Source organism: Macrobrachium rosenbergii, chromosome 59 (genome assembly GCF_040412425.1).
Source record: "Macrobrachium rosenbergii isolate ZJJX-2024 chromosome 59, ASM4041242v1, whole genome shotgun sequence".
Lineage (NCBI taxonomy): Eukaryota > Metazoa > Arthropoda > Malacostraca > Decapoda > Palaemonidae > Macrobrachium > Macrobrachium rosenbergii.
In genome coordinates, this window is record NC_089799.1 from 327,068 (window position 1) to 347,163 (window position 20,096).

The 20,096-nt window shown below is 41.9% G+C and overlaps 1 long non-coding RNA gene across 1 annotated transcript; it reads right to left on the reverse strand.

The window, feature by feature from the left end:
- Positions 1–2,353: 2,353 nt before the first annotated feature.
- On the reverse strand, positions 2,354–18,058 carry LOC136837730 (uncharacterized). The gene is made up of 2 exons (XR_010852736.1): positions 17,587–18,058; positions 2,354–3,063 (listed from the first exon to the last, which is right to left on the reverse strand). It is a non-coding gene; the product is annotated as an uncharacterized lncRNA (long non-coding RNA).
- Positions 18,059–20,096: the final 2,038 nt, after the last annotated feature.

Genomic DNA, 20,096 nt, shown 5'->3' on the forward strand with positions numbered 1-20,096 from the left:
TGCTTTAAAAAATTATTTTTTACCTTTTAGTACAATTTGATAAAAGCGCGTTTTAAAAAACTTTTTTTATGTTTTTTTTATTTTATACTTTTAGGTTTTGACAGAAATTATAACCGATTTATGACTTACTAACGAAATTGAACGTGATACCCTGTCGAATCAAAGAAGGTTTGAAAAATACTTAGAGTTATTAACTTATTCTACCAAGTCAAAGAAGGTATGAAAAATACGAAGATTTTCATACCAATCCTGAGATCCTGGGAGAGGTCACTACTGACCTACTGATCATGTAAGGTTGTACTGTCACCGGGACTGAGTAGCCAAGCAAGATTTCAAGTCCATCGGACTTGGGGGCAGGTCGAAAATTGAGTTACAATTTTAACCCAAACAAACAAACAAACAAACAAAGAGACGGACGCAGAAGTCAAGTTAAATAAAAGCATTAAAAATCTGGCCTGAATGGAAGTAGCAAGGTAACTAGTTACCATTCATGCAATACTGAGGTTGCTGAAACGGCTTTGTTCAAAACTGAAATTCTTTTCACTTGACTCATTTCCTTCCTGGTGGCCCTTGTGCAAAGTGGAAAGGAAGGTCTTTGTGTTGTGCAACTTGTAAATCTTTGAAGTTTTAAGCTTCAGCCTTCACAATGGCTGAATCCAAAACTAGTCCATTTAATTATTTAGTGAACCAGAAGATGTTTTGAGACTTCTATAATCAGGTGTTGAAGAGCATATACTGTATTTCATTCCCAGCTCTTTCTGTAAGAGTTTTGTCTTGTAGTCTTTACGAGAGATAAATGAAGATCCAGTGGGCTGCTTCTTTTACGAAAGGAGGTGGCCTGGAAAGAAACTATATATTAGCTCCAATCTGTCGCCTGGTTAAGTAACTGTCAACGTTCATTCGGGTGTGCTGCAGATTAAACTTCTGTCACTGGTGAAACAAATACTCGAATGAAACGCCGTCTTACTCTGTGCATCGACCCCAACAGCCACTCGGAAAACTTAAATTGGTATTGTTGACTAGTTTCCTAAATCAACAGAGATTACGGTACTAATGCCACCTGTTTCAGAATTTTGTCACATTTATCTTCCTTTGACTGGATGTCATCGGCATTTAGAAGCCTTCATCTTCTAAACTAAGTTTTTCTGAATAATGTCAGTTTATATGACACTGGTACGCAAGGTTTAGACCATCGTTACAAGACTTATTGTTTAGCCAACTTGAGTATGTCTTGCTCAGTTCAGGAACTACATTATATTATTTAACAATGGTCTTCTTAAGTGAGCGCATAAATTTCATTTCGAATCAACCACGTCATTACCCAGCCAAGGATCCAGAGGCCACAGTGGCAAGCACAAGAGGGCCTCATTCACTGTAAAACCGACCAGCATTTCCCGGTTCGTGTTATGAAAAAGATAGTCGTAGCTTCTTCCACTGCAGTGCAATGCCGTCATTGAGTGATTTATGTACATAAATCATAATCTAAAGTATGAAATGACAAACCTTTCGTTTTATAAGAAGTTTCAAGAAAAACCTCTGTTGTTTTGAATCTGTCATTTTCAGCAGTGCTGTCTTACTAAACATTGTATTTTCATAACCCTTCTTTACTCAGTCTTTTGAATTAATTCCTTCTTTCAGTGTTTGTCCCATTCATGTTTTTGTGCCAAAGCGGCAAGCGAAACACGAACAATCATTTCAGTGTTTTGATATGAACAAAGAAAAAAAAACAATGTCACGTAACTTTAGACTTTGGTGTATGAGCCTTCTAAGCAGTGGACATACCTGGGCACACTGCTTCATTGCTCTATTCGAGAATCTTAGTGAGCTCTCAGGTCATCATCTCATCTCGGGCTCAGTTCGAAGTGTCGCATTTCTTTGGAGAGGTTTGTACAGTTCATGAAGCTTTGTTTTCATTGTTCTTGTTCTCACATTCTGAGGCATCTTTTTTTTTCTTTTTTCTTGGGTAGTGTTTTCCTGCACCATTTAGAATTTGGGCATCTCAGCCTCAGTATACCTGTCAATTTCAATTATCAGATATATTTACCAGCATACATACACGCACACATTTGTGTGGGTGTAGTGAGGTGTAAACAATCACATACAAGAGTTTACTTGCTGAGGTTAAAATGATCTCTGGAACTTTATTCAGCTGTCATCACTCAGTAGACACAGCTGGTCTGTAGGCAATGGTTCATATAAATGTCCAAGAGGAAATGATGTGAAATGCGTTCTTTAAGTTTCATAAGGTATCCTTTCTTAAAAAGAGCGGTTTTTTCAACTGGCTTCACGTCAACAAGGGTTCCAACTCAGTGACCAGCCAACATGAAGGTTGAATCCAAATAAAAAAAACACAAAAACAGTTCGCCTTTATTGTTTTTATAATGACAAGACTAAAATGCGGTGATTAAGAAGTGAGATATATCGAGTTTTTATTGATAAAAGGTTGCAATGCAAGTTCTTCTCGGAGAGAGAGAGAGAGAGAGAGAGAGAGAGAGAGAGAGAGAGAGAGAGAGAGAGAGAGAGAGAGAGAGAGAGAGAATATTATTTTTGTATTCTTACATCAACTTTGCCAGCGAGATCACCAGCGCCGACACCCTCTATCTGGGATCCAGAGCCCCCAACATTATTTCCTGGGAATCCGCCAGAACCTCCAATATTCCCAGGGAATCCCGGGGCACCTCCATTGATACTTCCAGGAAAACCTCCAGCGCTTCCAGGAAAACTTCCAAACCCAGAGTTGATGCTTCCGACCCCGACGTTGCCTCCTGGGAACCCTCCAACTGTCGAACTAATTCCAGAAGCTCCTGCAAATCCTGGCTGTACACCAAAACTACTTCCGTGGAATCCTCCGCTCACTCCAAAAGTAGGCCTACCGAATGAGCCGTAGCCTGCTCCTTGTGGGAGACCGTAAGGACGAGGCGGATGGTAGTAATATTTCTTCTGCTGTGCGTAAGTGCCCCAAGCATCGCATCTCTCTAGAACTGCGAGAGCTGCCACAAGTATAAGGGCAAGATGCATCTTGTGAAATGACGACCGTGTTCTTGCTACTATTTCTTTCTGCACCTGTGTCAAAAGAAAGACCAAGACTTCATGATCTGTATTTTTCTAGTTATAATAAACTATGCATTGCATGTTATTAAAATCTCTAAGCAATAACTTTCAATAGTACAGAAATCATCACTGACAGCAGTCTACTTTCATGTCTGAAGAAGGCCCTCTGTTACCTGGCGGAGCATTCATATTACTTATTTATTTGATCTATTAACAGGTTTACCCATAAAAAACAATCAGACTCCTTCACTACCTTTAATAGAAATGATGCTGACAAAGAAAATTCAGTCAGGTCATTTGTTTAAACTACGATGCGGTGCAGAAAAGCGCAAGAAGCATTGGGTCAACGAGAAGCTTGCTTGGCCAGAAGCCCTGTACGGATGTTGGAGCAACTGCAAAATATTGGGAACTGGATCTTGTGACTGATCTCGATTTATTTGTTTACGGCTCACTAGAAATCGAGCGCTCAGTTACTCCCAAGTTTTCATGCTTCAGCTACCGATGCCTCTTGAAACTGAATGAACATGTTTTTATTTGACAATGAAAAACTCATTATGATCGTGTATCCAATGAGAAAGCCTGTTCTGTGCCAATACAGTCATTATTTTCGTGCATATCCCCTTTCCTCTTTTCTTCCACTATGTTGTCGGTGCAAGGCTTGCTTCAGTGTTTTCCCTTCTTAGCCAAATGCTCTGTTTTGCTAACCCTTATAATATCTGACCATAAAATTCTTATAATTCTCCTTACCTCGGGATACTGACAGATTCTGTAGTATATTTTTGAACAGATATTTAAAGAACTTGGTGATGAATTGGCTCCCGTAATCTTTTATTATTTGGCCGAGTCTTAACACAACGAAAATGATAATTTTTTTTCTTCAAACTATGGGCAGATTCTCCCTAGACACTTACCACTGGCGAAAGTTTAAATAGATGTTATTCAAATATTATCGGAAGACCAAACAAGGCACTTACATTTAACCATTATTCTTCGCCATCTCTACCTCTCTCTGAATTGTGCATTCTGGTATCGGAATGACAATATCTTCGCGTTTTACTACAAAATTTCTCTCTTTTCTTTCTCTCATAATTATTGCATTTTACATTTGCATTCAGAAAGGGCCATGCCTGAAGGTGAATGCGTGACAGACAACACGCAAAATCCTACCCTTTCCTGGAGGGTTCAAACAAAATGAAATGAGCTGCAAAACTTTGATAATAGCGCCAATTGAGGCTGCACCCCTATTTACCGCGCAGCCGACGTATACAGCAGCATTAACTTAATAGAGCACAGGATTAGTCCGCCTCTGACCAATATAAGGACAATCTCGCTCATGACGCCTCTGGCCGCTTTTGGTCGAGGTTAAGATAAAGAAGAGTTATCAGTCAGTATTTGACCTTCCCAACAACGAAGCTCTCTTACTTCACATTTCTACCCTGGAGACACACTTGGTCTGGACTAACATGGGTAGGCCTACTGCATTACCCAGATGGCAATGCATACGCATGAGGGTTATTCATATGCTTTAGCTCAGCAGCACCTGCACCACATTAACGGGGACCTCTCTCATCTAAGGTCGTCAACAAAATATCAAGAAAATGTTTGAACACTCTTTTATTAAAATGGACAAAAAAGCAAAAAATAGTATTTTGAGACACACCAGGATTTTCTTACAATTAATCATGTCTACAAAAATAAAAGCGTGGGCCCCAAACATGGCAGGAAATGCTGCAAGAAATAAAAAATCTATTTTTTTTCTTGCAGCATTTCCTTCCATGTTTGGGACCCACGCTTTTATTTTTGAAGACATGCTTAATTGTAAGAAAATCCTGGTGTGTCTCAAAATACTATTTTTTTGCTTTTTAGTCATTTTAATAAAAGCGTTTTTAAACATTTTCTTGATATTTTTTTACTTTAATTCTGACAGAAATTGTAACCAATTTATGATTGTAGTTAACGAAACTGATATCCGTATACTGGGGAGGGTGAGGGAAGGGGGAAAGGGGAAGGGAGGGAAGGGAGGGGAAGGGAAGGGAGGGGAAAGGAAGAAGGAAGAGGAAGGAAGGGGAAGGGGATGTGGAGACCTTACCTTACCTTACAGACCTTACAGTTCATGGGTGTTGGCTGCATTATCGATGCTGGTGCGTGGTGGATTAATGTCCTGTGTGCTTTCCGTAGTTTTCGTGGTATAGTTTTTGGCACTATTAATCTACCTCTGCTTGCTCTTTCTGATGTTTTTAGCTCCATGATGTTTTCGGTAATTCCTTCTATCTGTTTCCATGCCCTGGATTATCATGTAGCGTTCTCTTCTCCTTTCGAGACTATATAAATTCAAGAACTGTAGTCTTTCCCAGTAGTCAAGGTCCTTAGCTTCTTCTATTCTAGTTGTAAAGGACCTTTGTACACTCTCTATTGGTGCAATATCCTTTTGGTAGTGTGAGTACCATATTACATTGCAATATTCAAGTGGACTACGTACGTACGTTTTGTAAAGCATAATCATGTGTTCGGCTTTTCTTGTTTTGAAGTGCCGGAACAACATTTCCATTTTTGCTTTGCATTTTGCCAATAGTATTGCTATTTGATCATTGCATATCACATTCCTATTCAACATCACACCAAGGTCTTTAACTGCTTCCTTATTTGTGATTGTCTCGTTATTAGGTCCCCTATATGCATATAGCATTCCTTCTTCATCACCATAATTTATTGATTTAAATTTATCAGAGTTAAATACCATCCTATTCACCTCTGCCCATTCATATATTTTGTTTAGGTCTCTTTGTAGCGAGTTCCTATCTTCATCACAAGTAATTTCTCTACTTATTCTTGTGTCATCTGCGAAACTTCTTACTACTGAGTCCTTAACATTTCTGTCTATGTCTGCAATCATAATCACAAACAGCAATGCAGCTAACACCGTACCTTGTGGCACCGGATATTACCTTAGCTTCATCTGATTTCTCATCGTCTGCAATCACTATCTGTTTTCTGTTTTGCAAAAATTCTTTTATCTAGCTTCCTACTTTGTCCACAATATTATGTTTTCTAATTTTTTTTGCTAATATATTATGGTTTACCTTGTCAAAAGCTTTTGCAAAGTCTAGGTAAACCACATCTGTATCGTTTTCATTTATCGTATTTTTATATATGTTTTCATAGTGGACTAAAAATTGGGTTTGTGTACTTTTTCCAGGTACAAAACCATGTTGTCCTATATTAAACAAACTATTTTTCATTAAATGTTTCATTATATTTTTCTTCACTACCCTTTCATACATTTCATAACATGTGATGTTAAACTCACAGCCCTATAATTACTTGCCTCTAGTCTTGATCCACTTTTGAAAATAGGTGTAATATATGCTAATTTATGTTCATCATAAATCTTGCCTGTATCTACACTTTGTCTTAATAATATTGTGAGTGTCTTTGCGATAGAATGAACTACTTTCTTTAACAAGATGGCAGGGACGCCGTCTGGTCTGGCTGCTGATCCATTTTTAATTTCATTAATAGCCTGTACAATATTGGCTTCATTAATATCTATGTCTGATGAATATTCACTATTTTCATCTCTTATTTCTGTATCATTATCTTCATTATCAATCCTAGGTGTAAATTCTCTCTTATATCTTTCTGTTAATATGTAGCATATTTCCTTTTTTTTCATTTGTTAATCACCCTTCAATTCTTAGAGGGCCTATTTCTACTCTTCTTTTATTCATTTTTTTGCATATGAGTAAAATATTTTGGGGTTTTGCTTGATACTTTGTAGAGTCTTTTCTTCTGAGTCCCGTTTTTCATCTTCTTTTGATTGTATAATCTCTTGTTCTGCATTTTCTACCTTACTTTTTAGTTCCATCACTTTCCGTGCATTCTTTTCTTTTGCAAGACCTTTTTTCCACTTTCTGATTTTCTGGAACAAGATCCTTCTGTCTCTTGGTATGCGTGACTGATGTTTACTTTTCTTCTTCAGTATATATTTTTCCACTATTTTCTCTAATGTTTTATATAATATTCCGTATTTACCTGTATATTATCACTTACAAATATGTTTTCCCAGTCTTTGTTTAATTCTTCATTTATTTCTGACCATTTTCTATTCTTACTATAGAAATTGTATTTTCCATATCCTTCCCATTTTTTTGTCTCATGCTTATGTCTGTTTTCATGTGCTTTGGAACGGACTGTTAATTCTATGACATTATGGTCTGAAATACTTGTATTATACGTTATTATTTCTTTAACATAGTTCACCTCGTTCACAAATACTAGGTCTAAAATATTATCCTTTCTTGTTGGCAGGTGATTTATTTGCTGAATGTTATGTTCTAGTAGCATATCTAATAGCTTTTCAGATTGCCTTTTATCTTCTGCGCTATTATTACTCTCTTTTTTACATGTATGCATACAACCACAGTCTCCTATTCGTTCTTTCCAATCTACGAAAGGAAAGTTCAAGTCTCCGGATAGGAGTATAGTCCAGTCTTTGTGATTTCTACATATACCATCCAATTTGTCTATTATTATGTCAAACTCTTTAGTATTAGGGGGTCTGTATATTACGATGTTCGCTAATTTTTCAGATTCAAATTCTACCGCTATTAATTCATATTCTGTGTTACCATATTTCTCACAGATTTTTCCTTGATTAACATCTCTCCCATATATTGCGGTTCCCCCTTGATTCCTATTTTTTCTATCAGATCTATAAGTTTGGAAACCCTTTATCTGATCGTCATTACCAGTCTCTTGGGAATACCAGGTTTCACTTATATTCATTATTTCTATTTTTTCAGTTTGGGTTAGTTCTTCGAAGAACTCTAACTTTCTTTTTGAGTTACTCGAAACTAAACCCTGCGCATTCATCACTATGATGGTTTGTGTGTTATCCCCATTATCTAATATGGGTAATAATAAGGATTTTCCCATGTCTCTTTCCTGTTTTGATATGCTGTTCTTTTCTTCATTTCCAGAATTTTGTACATTAAAAAATCCAACTTTTCCAATATGTTTGATCTTCCATCTTCATATTTATTAATTTTGTGCATATATCTGCATTTATCTCCATATCTGCGCCATCCCCTAGCATCATAGATACATTGCTTGTTCCTTGCGCTATATCTAGGTGGTGATGCCTCATATCGCGGTGCTGACATTTCGTAACGTGTTGTTGGCTTGCTTTTTTCCTTCATCTCATGTTCTTTGTTCCTTTCTTTATTTGCTTCATTTTTACCTTGATTTTTTATATGTAATTGATTTTGACTTTTATTCTTTGTGGCTACAGGATGCATATATCTACATTTTTTGTTAAACCTACATCCATTTCCTTCTCTCCAGTTCTTACATATTTTTGGATAAAGATCGCTGCATTCCTCCTCATAGCCGTCTAGATATGCACGTTTGCCATAAATCTCATAATTGTGACATATCTTGGGATGCTTGTAATAGCATCTTTCACTGAGTCTGTAATTCCCTCTTTTCAAAAGGGTGCATACTGTGTCTTTCTTTTCTTTTTTTTCTTGCTCTTTCCCATCAGTATGAAGATCCGGGTACAACCTCTTTGGGATTTTATTTTTAGTTATCATATCATAATTTATTTCATCATATGTATGTTGCTGTGTTGCCTCATATATAGAATTTGTGAGTTTCTCTGCATCCGTACTCTTATCCTGTTCTTTGTTTTCATTATTTTTTTCTATCTCTTCAATCTTATTTTCTTCTTTTCCATTTTCCTCCTCCTCTTCTTCATCTTCTTCATCCTCCACAATTTGTACATTAAGTCTTGATTTATACTAGACATGTTGAGCAAAATACTCTTGTGTCCTTATTTTTATTTTGTTGGACTTCTGCACATGTAGGATGAGTAGGTACGTGGCATGCATAGCATTTCCTAATCAGGTTTTGTGGATTTACAATGCTATACCACACACTACATAGTTTACATGCTTTAGGCATTCGTTTTCCTATTGCATCAATCAATATATTCAATATATTCACCTTATTCACTTTCTTTGTTGGGATGTGTTGATTGATGTAAATTTTCTTTATAAGTCTTTTGATGATTTGAACTTTCTTTGGAATTTCTTAAATTATTTTCATTATATTTTCTGCAGACTTGCTCCAGTTTGAAGGATCATATCCTTTCAATATGTCTGTGAATGTTTTTGCATTTTTTTTGGTTGGAATTGTTGTTGATCTCAACGATAAGCAAGCCTAGTTCCCTGCCTGCCAAGTCATCATATTGTATATCTGCAAGGCACACAAGATTCCTCCAGCTCTTGCCACTGTTGTTAGACTTTTCCATGATGTTCAGTTTTTAATAATTCACTCGAAAAAGCAACTTAGTCCATGCTTTATCGTGCTATTCTGACATTAATCTAATCACCAACAGTTCACAAACACTTCTACCTATAGGTCATTTGCTAATTGTATGTTATACGCATGATATCTGGTTGATTATTCAGACAAGGAACGAATACATCTCACCGAGAGAATGTCACATCACAGAAGGGAAGGGGAAGAGAAGGGAAGATGGAAGGTGAGGGGAGGGGGAGGGGAGGAGAAAGGAGGAGAGGGGAAGAGGGAGAGGAGGGGAGGAGAAAGGAGGAGAGGGGAAGAGGGAGAGGAGGGGAGGAAAATTGTAAGGCAATGGAGGGGAAAGAGGAGGGGAGGGATGGAGGAGGAAGGGGAAGGGGATGGAAAGGGGAAGGGGAGGGGAAGGGAAGGGAGGGAAGGAACAGGGATGGGGATGGGGAGGACACAGCTAAATTAACACTTGATCATGTGCTGGGGAGGGGAAGGGGATGGAAGAGGGAAGAGGAGGGGAGGACAGAACTAAATTAACACTTGATAGTGTGTTGGGGGGAGGAAGGGGATGAAAGAGGGAAGGGGGGGAGGACACAACTAAATTAACACTTGATAGTGTGTTGGGGAGGGAGGGGATGAAAGAGGGAAGGGAGGGGAGGACACAACTAAATTAACACTTGATAGTGTGTTGGGGAGGGGAAGGGGATGAAAGAGGGAAGGGGAGGGGGAGGACACAACTAAATTAACACTTGATAGTGTGTTGGGGAGGGGAAGGGGATGAAAGAGGGAAGGGGAGGGGGAGGACACAACTAAATTAACACTTGATAGTGTGCTGGGGAGGGGAAGGGAATGGACGAGGGAAGGGAAGGGGGAGGACACAACTAAATTAACACTTGATCGTGTTCTGGGGAGGGGAAGGAGGTGGAAGAGGGAAGGGGAGGCGAGGACACAACTAAATTAACACTTGATCGTGTGCTGGGGGGGAGGGGAAGGGGGTGGAAGAGGGAAGGGGAGGGGAGGACACAGCTAAATTAACAATTGACCAAGTACTGGTTAGGGGAAGGGGATGGAAGAGGGAAGGGGAGGGGGAGGACGAGCTAAATTAACACTTGATCATGTGCTGGGAGGGGAAGGGGATGGAAGAGGGAAGAGGAGGGGGAGGACGAGCTAAATTAACACTTGATCATGTGCTGGGGAGGGGAAAGGGGATGGAAGAGGGAAGGGGAGGGGAGGACACAGCTAAATTAACAATTGACCATGTACTGGTGAGGGGAAGGGGATGGAAGAGGGAAGGGGAGGGGGAGACCAAGCTTAATTAACACTTTATCATGTGCTGGGGAGGGAAGGGGGATGGAAGAGGAAGGGGAGGAGGACAATCTCAATTAATACTTGATCATGTGCTGGGGAGGAAGGGGATGGAAGAGGGAAGGGGAGGGGAGGACAAGCTAAATTAACACTTGATCATGTGCTGGGGAGGAGAAGGGGATGGAAGAGGAAGGGAGGGGGAGACCAAGTTTAATTAACACTTTATCAAGTGCTGGGGAGGAAGGGGATGGAAGAGGAAGGAGGAGGACAATCTCAATTAACACTTGATCATGTGTTGGGGATGGGAAGGGGGATGGAAGAGGGAAGGGGAGGGGAGGACACAGCTAAATTAATGCTTGATCATGTGCTGGGAGGAAGGGGATTGGGCTAAATCAACACTTGATCATGTGCTGGGAGGGGAAGGGGATGGAAGAGGGAAGAGGAGGGGGAGGATGGGCTAAATCAACACTTGATCATGTGCTGGGGAGGGGAAGGGGATGGAAGAGGGAAGGGAGGGAGGACAATATAAATTAACACTTGATCATGTGCTGGGAGGGGAAGGGGATGGAAGAGTGAAGGGGAGGGGAGGACAATCTCAATTAACACTTGATCATGTGCTGGGGAGGGGAAGGGGATGGAAGAGGAAGGGGAGGAGGATAAGCTAAATTAACACTTGATCATGTGCTGGGAGGGAAGGGGATGGAAGAGGGAAGGGGAGGGGAGAACAAGCTTAATTAAACTTTATCATGTGCTGGGGAGGAGAAGGGGATGGAAGAGGGAAGGGAGGGGAAACCAAGCTTAATTAACACTTTATCATGTGCTGGGAGGGGAAGGGGATGGAAGAGGAAGGGAGGGGAGGACAATCTCAATTAACACTTGATCATGTGCTGGGAGGAAGGGGATGGAAGAGGGAAGGGAGGGGGAGGACACTTTATCATGTGCTGGGAGGGGAAGGGGATGGAAGAGGAAGGGGAGGAGGACAATCTTGATCATGTGCTGGGGGATGGGAAGGGGATGGAAGAGGAAGGGGAGGGAGGACAATCTCATTAACACTTGATCATGTGCTGGGATGGAAGGGGATGGAAGAGGGAAGGGGAGGAGGACAATCTCAATTAACACTTGATCATGTGCTGGGGAGGAGAGGGGGGAAGAGGGGGAAGGAGGGGAGGACAAGCTTAATTAACACTTTATCAGGAAGGGGAGGGGAGGACAATCTCAATTAACACTTGTGTTGGGGATGGGAAGGGGATGGGAAGAGGGAAGGGGAGGAGGACAAGCTAAATTAACACTTGATCATGTGCTGGGAGGGAAGGGGGATGGAAGAGGGGAAGGCTAAATCAACACTTGATCATGGAAGGGGATGGAAGAGGGAAGGGGGAGGACAATCCCAATTAACACTTGATCATGTGCTGGGGATGGGGATGGAAGAGGGAAGGGGAGGGGGAACTTGATCATGTGCTGGGGATGGGAAGGGGATGGAAGAGGGAAGGGGAGGAGGACAATCTCAATTAACACTTAATCATGTGCTGGGGATGGGAAGGGGGATGGAAGAGGAAGGGGGGAGGACAATCTCAATTAACACTTGATCATGTGCTGGGGATGGGAAGGGGGATGGAAGAGGGAAGGGGAGGGGAGGACAATCTCAATTAACACTTGATCATGTGCTGGGGATGGGAAGGGGGATGGAAGAGGGAAGGGGAGGGGAGGACAAGCTAAATTAACACTTGATCATGTGCTGGGGAGGAGAAGGGGGATGGAAGAGGGAAGGGGAGGGGAGGACAATCTCAATTAACACTTGATCATGTGCTGGGGAGGGGAACGGGGATGGAAGAGGGAAGGGTAGGGGAGGACAAGCTAAATTAATGCTTGATCATGTGCTGGGGAGGGGGGGATGGAAGAGGGAAAGGAGGATTAACACTTGATCATGTGCTGGGGAGGGGAACGTGGGGGATGGAAGAGGGGGAGGGGAGGACAATCTCAATTAACACTTGATCATGTCTGGGGATGGGAAGGGGATGGAAGAGGGAAGGGGGAATCTCAATTAACACTTGATCATGTGCTGGGGAGGGAGGGGGGGAAGGGGGATGGAAGAGGAAAGGGGGAGGGAGGACAATCTCAATTAACACTTGATCATGTGCTGGGAGGAGAAGGGGATGGAAGAGGGAAGGGGAGGGAGGACAATCTCAATTAACACTTGATCATGTGCTGGGGAGGGGAAGGGGGATGGAAGAGGGAAGGGGAGGACAATCTCAATAACACTTGATCATGTGCTGGGGAGGGAAGGGGATGGAAGAGGGAAGGGGAGGGGAGGACAATCTCAATTAACACTTGATCATGTGCTGGGGATGGGAAGGGGGATGGAAGAGGGAAGGGGAGGGGAGGACAATCTCAATTAACACTTGATCATGTGCTGGGGAGGGGAAGGGGGATGGAAGAGGGAAGGGGAGGGGAGGACAAGCTAAATTAACACTTGAATGGGGAGGAGAAGGGGGGATGGAAGAGGGAAGGGGAGGGACTAAATTAACACTTGATCATGTGCTGGGGAGGAGAAGGGGGATGGAAGAGGGAAGGGGAGGGGGAGACCAAGCTTAATTAAAACTTTATCATGTGCTGGGGAGGAGAAGGGGGATGGAAGAGGGAAGGGGAGGGGGAGACCAAGCTTAATTAACACTTTATCATGTGCTGGGGAGGGGAAGGGGATGGAAGAGGAAGGGGAGGGGAGGACAATCTCAATTAACACTTGATCATGTGTTTTTGAGGGGAAGGGGGATGGAAGAGGGAAGGGGAAGGGAGGACAATCTAAATTAACACTTGATCTTGTGCTGGGGGAGGGGAAGGGAATGGAAGAGGGAAGGGGAAGGGGAGGACGAGCATAATTAACACTTGATCATGTGCTGGTGAGGGGAAGGGGATGGAAGAGTGAAGGGGAGGGGGAGGACGAGCTAAATTAACACTTGATCATGTGCTGGGAGGGGAAGGGGGATGGAAGAGGGAAGGGGAGGGGAGTTAATTTAACACTTGATCATGTGCTGGGGAGGGAAGGGGATGGAAGAGGGGAGGAGGAGGACAAGCTAAATTAACACTTGATCATGTGCTGGGGAGGGAAAGATGGAAGGAAGAGGGAAGGGGAGGGGAGGACAATCTAAATTAACACTTGATCATGTGCTGGGAGGGAAGGGGATGGAAGAGGGAAGGTTGAGGGGAGGACACAGCTAAATTAACACTTGATCGTGTGCTGGGGGGAGGAGGGAGGGGGAAGGGTATGGAGGAGGGAAGGGAAGGGGGAAGGGAGGGAGGGCGGAAGTGGAGGGGAGGTAAGAGGGAAGGGGAGGAGGAGGCAAAGTTAAATTAATGTTTGAGTGCATACACCAGAAGGGGAAAGGAGGGGAAGGGGATGGAAGAGGGAAGGGGAGCGGAGGACACAGCTAAATTAACACTTGACTGTGTGCTGTGGAAGAGACAAGGGAGGAAGGGGTAAGGGGAAGGGGAAGGATAGTGAGACAATGGGAGGAGGAAGTAGAGGGAGGGGAAAGGGGAGGGAAGGTGGAAGTGGAGGCGAGGAAGGAAGGAGGGGGGAGGAGGAGGACACAGCTAAATTAACACTTGATTGTTTGCTCCGGAAGGGGGTTAGAAGTGGTAGGGGAGGGAGAGAGAAGGGGAAGAGGGAAGGAGGGGAGGAGGAGACAGCTATATTAATGCTTAATCCTGTGCTTCAGAAGGGGAGGGTAGGGGATGGAAGAGGGAAGGAAAAGGGAGGGGAGGATGAAGGGGGTAGGGAGGGGAAGGGGAGGGAAGGTGGAAGTAGGGGGAGGGAAGAGGGAAGGGCAGGGGAAGGACAAACCTAAATTAACACTTGATCGTATGCTCTGGAAGGGGGAGGGGAGGGAGGGGAAAGGGGAGGGAAGGTGGAAGTGGAGGGGAGGAAGAGGAGGACACAGTTAAATTAACATTTGATTGCATGCTCCAGAAGGGGGAGGGGAAAGGGAGGGGAAGGGGGATGGAAGAGGGAAGGGGAAAGGAGGACACAGCTAAATTAACACTTGATTGTGTGCTCTGCAAGGGGGAAGGGGTAATGTAGGGAGGGGATGGGAGGAGGAGGAGAGGGAGGGGAAGGGGAGGGAAGGTGGGAGTGGAGGTGAGGAAAGAGGGAAGGGGAGGAGGAGGAATCAGCTAAATTAGCACTTGATTGTAAGCTCCTGAAGGGGAGGGGGAAGTGGTAGGGGAGGTGGAGAAGGGGATTGAGGGAGAGGGGATTAGACAGTTAAATGAACACTTAGTTTGTGTGCTTCTGTAGTGGGAGGGGAGGGAGGGGGGAGGTGATGGTGATGGAAGAGGGAAGGGGAGAGGGAGGGGAGGAGGAAGGGGAGGAGGGGAAAGGGGAGGTAAGGTGGAAGTGGAGGTGAGGGGAGGACACACCTAAATTAACACTTGATCATGTGCTGTGGAAGGGGGAGGTTGAAGGAGGGAAGGTGGAAGTGGAGGGGAGGGAAGAGGGAAGGGGAGGAGGGGGAGGAGGACGACACAGTTATATTAACATTTGATTGCATGCTCCAAAAGGGGAGGGGAAGGGAAGGAAGGGGATGAAAAAGGGAAGGGGAGGGGGAGGACACAGCTAAATTAACACTTAATCGTGTGCTCTGGAAGGGGAGGGGGAAGTGGAGGAAGGGGGAAGGGGAGGGGAGGAGACAGCTAAATAACACATGATCGTGTGCTTCCGGAAGGGGAGGGGAGGGGAGGGGAGAGGAAGGACACAGCTAAATCAACGCTTGATCTTATGCACTTGAAGGGGGAGGGGAGGGGATGGAAGAGGGAAGGGGAGGGGAGGACACAGCTAAATCAACACTTGAAGATAGACTCTATTGAGTCAAAGAATTTTGAAAAATCCGAAGAGTTTCATACAAATCCTGAGATACTGTGGGGTCACTAGAGGTCACTGCTGACCTACTGATTATGTACAGCTGTCTTGTCACCGACATTGGTTAACCGTGCGTTGGTTAACTGGTGTCTATCAATCCTGACATCCAGCACCAGAACGAGCCTCTGCGTTCCCAGGGCAAAAGTGTGCCAAGAGCTTTCAGGAAATTCCCAAGCCTATGGACCCATTCCTACACCTGTCCTTTCTCTTGGGCTCAATCACTGGTTTAAAACATTCCAAAAATGTGACTGATGTGGTCCACTGATTCACTTAACTACTTTAATTTCTGTTGTTAATGCATCGGAAACTAAACTAATTTTTCAAACACTGTAGTTATTTACTTTACTGGTTATTTACTAGTTATCACCGGTGAGGCTTCGGCAAGGCAAAGTTTATTGGTAGTTTCTTTTACCATGATTTTACTAATGATTCGTCTTTCCCCTTCTCCGACTTCAGAGGCGTCCTTTGTCTCGATACCTACGTGTCATCTGCATTCTGATAAGAGGCTCTGTACCATAATTTCTGCTCACGACATTCCTGTTGCACTGACAACAACATATTTTCTCCCGTACTCGTTCCTAGAGGCGTTTGTCGGGCTCTGGGCTGTCAGTGTATTTCAGTTGACTTTTCCTACCATGCATTAATCTCTGGGAAAAATCTAACATGTTCCTCCCAGTTATTGTCTATCCCTTCTACAACTTTGTAAGATAAAACAACTAGCGTTGTTTTTATCTTATGTCGGCTCCGATTTATCAACCATTCAAAATAATTCATTTCCGTTTTAGGAAAATTAATGATGGCTCACCGTTGTTATTGCTTACGCTTTTAAAATCGTACATAATCCTATCTGTATGCAGTGTCATACAACAGGGATTCTTTTATCAGAAAACCATCTAACGAACGAAACGAAAGCGATCCAGCTGGGAAAATCCGGGTTTGGCATAATTATTCCATATAAATAAACCTTGCAAGTACGTCTTTTTACTATTAAATGACTACACACACACACACATATATATATATATATATATATATATATATATATATATATATATATATATATATATATATATATATATATATATATATATATATATATATATATATATTATAAAGTATTATCGCCTCAAATTGGATGCAAGTAAAGAACCTCTAGCATCTAATCTCAGGCGATAATACTGGGCTTTTATATATATATATATATATATATATATATATATATATATATATATATATATATATATATATATATATATATGTATGTGTGTGTGTGTGTGTGTGTGTGTGTGTGTGTTCTATCCAACTGGTTTGAAATCACTGGGACACTTTCCAAATTGTGGACACACGAGATGTGATGTGCTTACGTACTCACATATGTAGCCTACACAGATACATTTGCACGTAAAGAAACACAAGCAATTAGAAACGCAAAAGTCGGTCATGTATCATTCTGAATTAACAATGCTGTTTATTTTCCATGGCCCACCCATTAAAAGACGAAGGAAAAGACCCAGTCCGCCTGAAACGGTTATGAGCGCTGTTGAAATTACTTTGACTAGTGGGAGTTGGCAGCTCTCGGGATACATCCCTGATTCGGGGCCGAGAAGATTTGTTGCGTGAAACGGCTTTTGTACTTTCTGTAAATTTATTCCATTCACTGGAAACTGTTTTTTTTTTTTCTCCTAAACTGCAGTCATTGCACATATGACAAATAAGTAAGCTTCATGCACTGATGACGCACGGCAGAGGGATGCATCCGCATTCGCAAGGTTAGTGATTTGATTCCCCACCTTCCAAATCCCAGTCGACCAAACTCACTGGGTACCAGTCTTCTTTGGTCGACAAAAGATCACGGGGCCAACACTCAATGGGACAAGTATGTGTGGTGAGGGAAAAGAGAAATAAATAAATATAATGTATATATTAAACCGAGAAAATATAAAATTTGATGGTATTTGAAAATACACCAACAATAATGCAAAAGCACGGTTCCGTCGTATTACCTGTAGGACTTCCTCTCCGGTGTGTACCTTCTCACAGGACTCTAGCCTAATAACTGGACCGACCGAGGATCATCTGCAATATATACAGTACACGGAGGCAGAGAATTTCTGGCGGGAAATCCACTGTGGTAAGGCAATACCTGCCTGAGCGGGAACTTCCCCACATTAACTCCCTTCCTTGAAACGTATGATCTCACGAATTCAGCAAGAACATGTTTCGCCGGCTGTGCATTCCACGTAAATGTGTCATGAGTAAATGGTTTTGTAAACTATGTTGAGCAAGGATTTATATAATCAAAACATTTTATAAATCTTTAGCGCCACATATCGTCAATAATTGGGAGATTATTATAATATTTGTTGTTTCACCCATCACCAACAACACCATTTTCGAACAACAGCAGTAAAGACAGAGAACTTAGGGAGCGAGTCGGAGTCACTGAGAAGCCAGAGACGTTCGTACATGACCGCAGCCAAGGTCTAATTGCAGTGTTTACGGGAAGAATGAATTCTACTTGCGGTGCGGGTAGACAACGATAACGACGAAGAAAAGCTTTGTATTAGTTTTATTTGCATTCCCTAACAGTCATTCTGCGCTTAAAATCCGCTTCATTCCCGTTTTATCAAGTGCACTTCTAAAAGACAATAAGTGAACAAACAGGCACTTGCTCACAACGAAAAACTATAAAACTGTTACAAGCCTTACGATGATGATTCTGTTATAATTATGGTGGAAAATAGAGTATGATGGAAACTACGTTCGTCTGCAACAAAACTTATGTACTTGTGCGCAGAAGATGAGCACAACAAAAAGAGAACATCCGGAAAGTGATCAACGGGCGGAGTTCGGCCTGGAGTCTGTTCTCTCTGGCCAAGTGTTACTGACCGCCAGACAAAGGAACGGTCGGCTCTTCTAATCGAATGTTCGGCTGTGTGTACAAATTCTTCCTTCTGTAATTCTATGACTGGAGTGTTCGAGATTCTCTATCTCACGCTTGTTACAATATATTTAAAGGACCTTGGTTATAAACGTACACGTATCATCACGGAGCGAGTCTACACGCAGTGTTGCCACGCCACTAACAGTTTTTTTCCCCTACACCTGAGGTGATTTGCCCCTACTTTTCCCTACGCACCATATGTAATAATAGGATTAATGAAATGAAATATTAAATTTTAGTTTCAATTCATATTGAAAATAAACATTTCAGATTTTAGGTACAGAAAAATGAACTCAGTTAAGGAAAATATGTATGGAAATTTAATGCATTTATAGCAAAGGTGAATAAATGGCAAATTATCGTTTTACAAAAATATTTATTCAACGCTAAGAATTAGTCGCAGAACTTTGTTTGCTTTAAAGAGGAAAAATTAGATTTTACAAGAAAAATTATAAACATATATTGAGTTTATAACAAATGTAAATAAATTTTAATTGCTTTAGTGCAAAATTCATGGATGTAACAACAATGAGGAAGGAAAAATGGACTCTATTCAAGTAACCCATGAGAATACACTTCTAAGACAAATGTTAATGCATTTATAATAAACATAAATAAATGCCAGATTATTCTATTACAAAAAAGCAATGATGTAACAAACAAAATCCTTCAGTCACCGAGAATCTAATTAATTTAACTTTCTGTATATTTTCCAAAATACCTTGACTTTGGAAGGCAATTAAAAGAAAGATTTTATCTAATTACCATTGCAACAGCAGTCAATTCTGCTTTAACCCTACAGCCATCCTTTAGTTCAATAAACATAGCCTAGTCATTAGCTGATTTGCATCACTCCTTTAGCAAAACGCACATGAGAGTCCGATTTCGTGTGACCCACGAGTTCGATTTTCCCGCCACAATTCCTTCTCGCCTACTTTGCAATGAGCCTTTCCGCCTGTCATGCCTTCCACCGGATAACCGTCCCAAGTCCAGCTCTCGTCTCCTCTTCCCACATCTTTGGGCACTGTAATCTTTTTCAGTTGCTTTAGGCAGAATAACATAAATCCCAGAACATGCGTCTATGTGTGATTAATAATAAAGCTCCTCCTACAATTCTTTTCAGGAACTGGCTAGACTGAAGCTAAACTCAAATTCAAAGAGGTCAGTCACTGGGGTGGCCAGCTCCCTTCCGAGCGTGTGACCTCGGGCGGCCATATTGAAAGGTCTTGGTCCAGCTCATAGTTCTACACTTTATTATTATTATTATTATTATTATTATTATTATTATTATTATTATTATTATTATTATCATTATTATTATTATTATTATTATTATTATTATTATTATTATTATTATTATACTTGACCCAATCACAGAGAGAGAAATTTCCTTACAAAAACAGATTGGCCTAAGCACTCCAACCATTGTGGTCAAGGCCTAAACATCTGCTCTTGGATCTAAGCAGTGTTTAGCATAAATGGTTCCTGTAAGTTACAGGACTTCCTTTGCATACAGTCACTAAACACTAACTAAACAGTAATGTACAATCTCCAAACACTAACATTCAC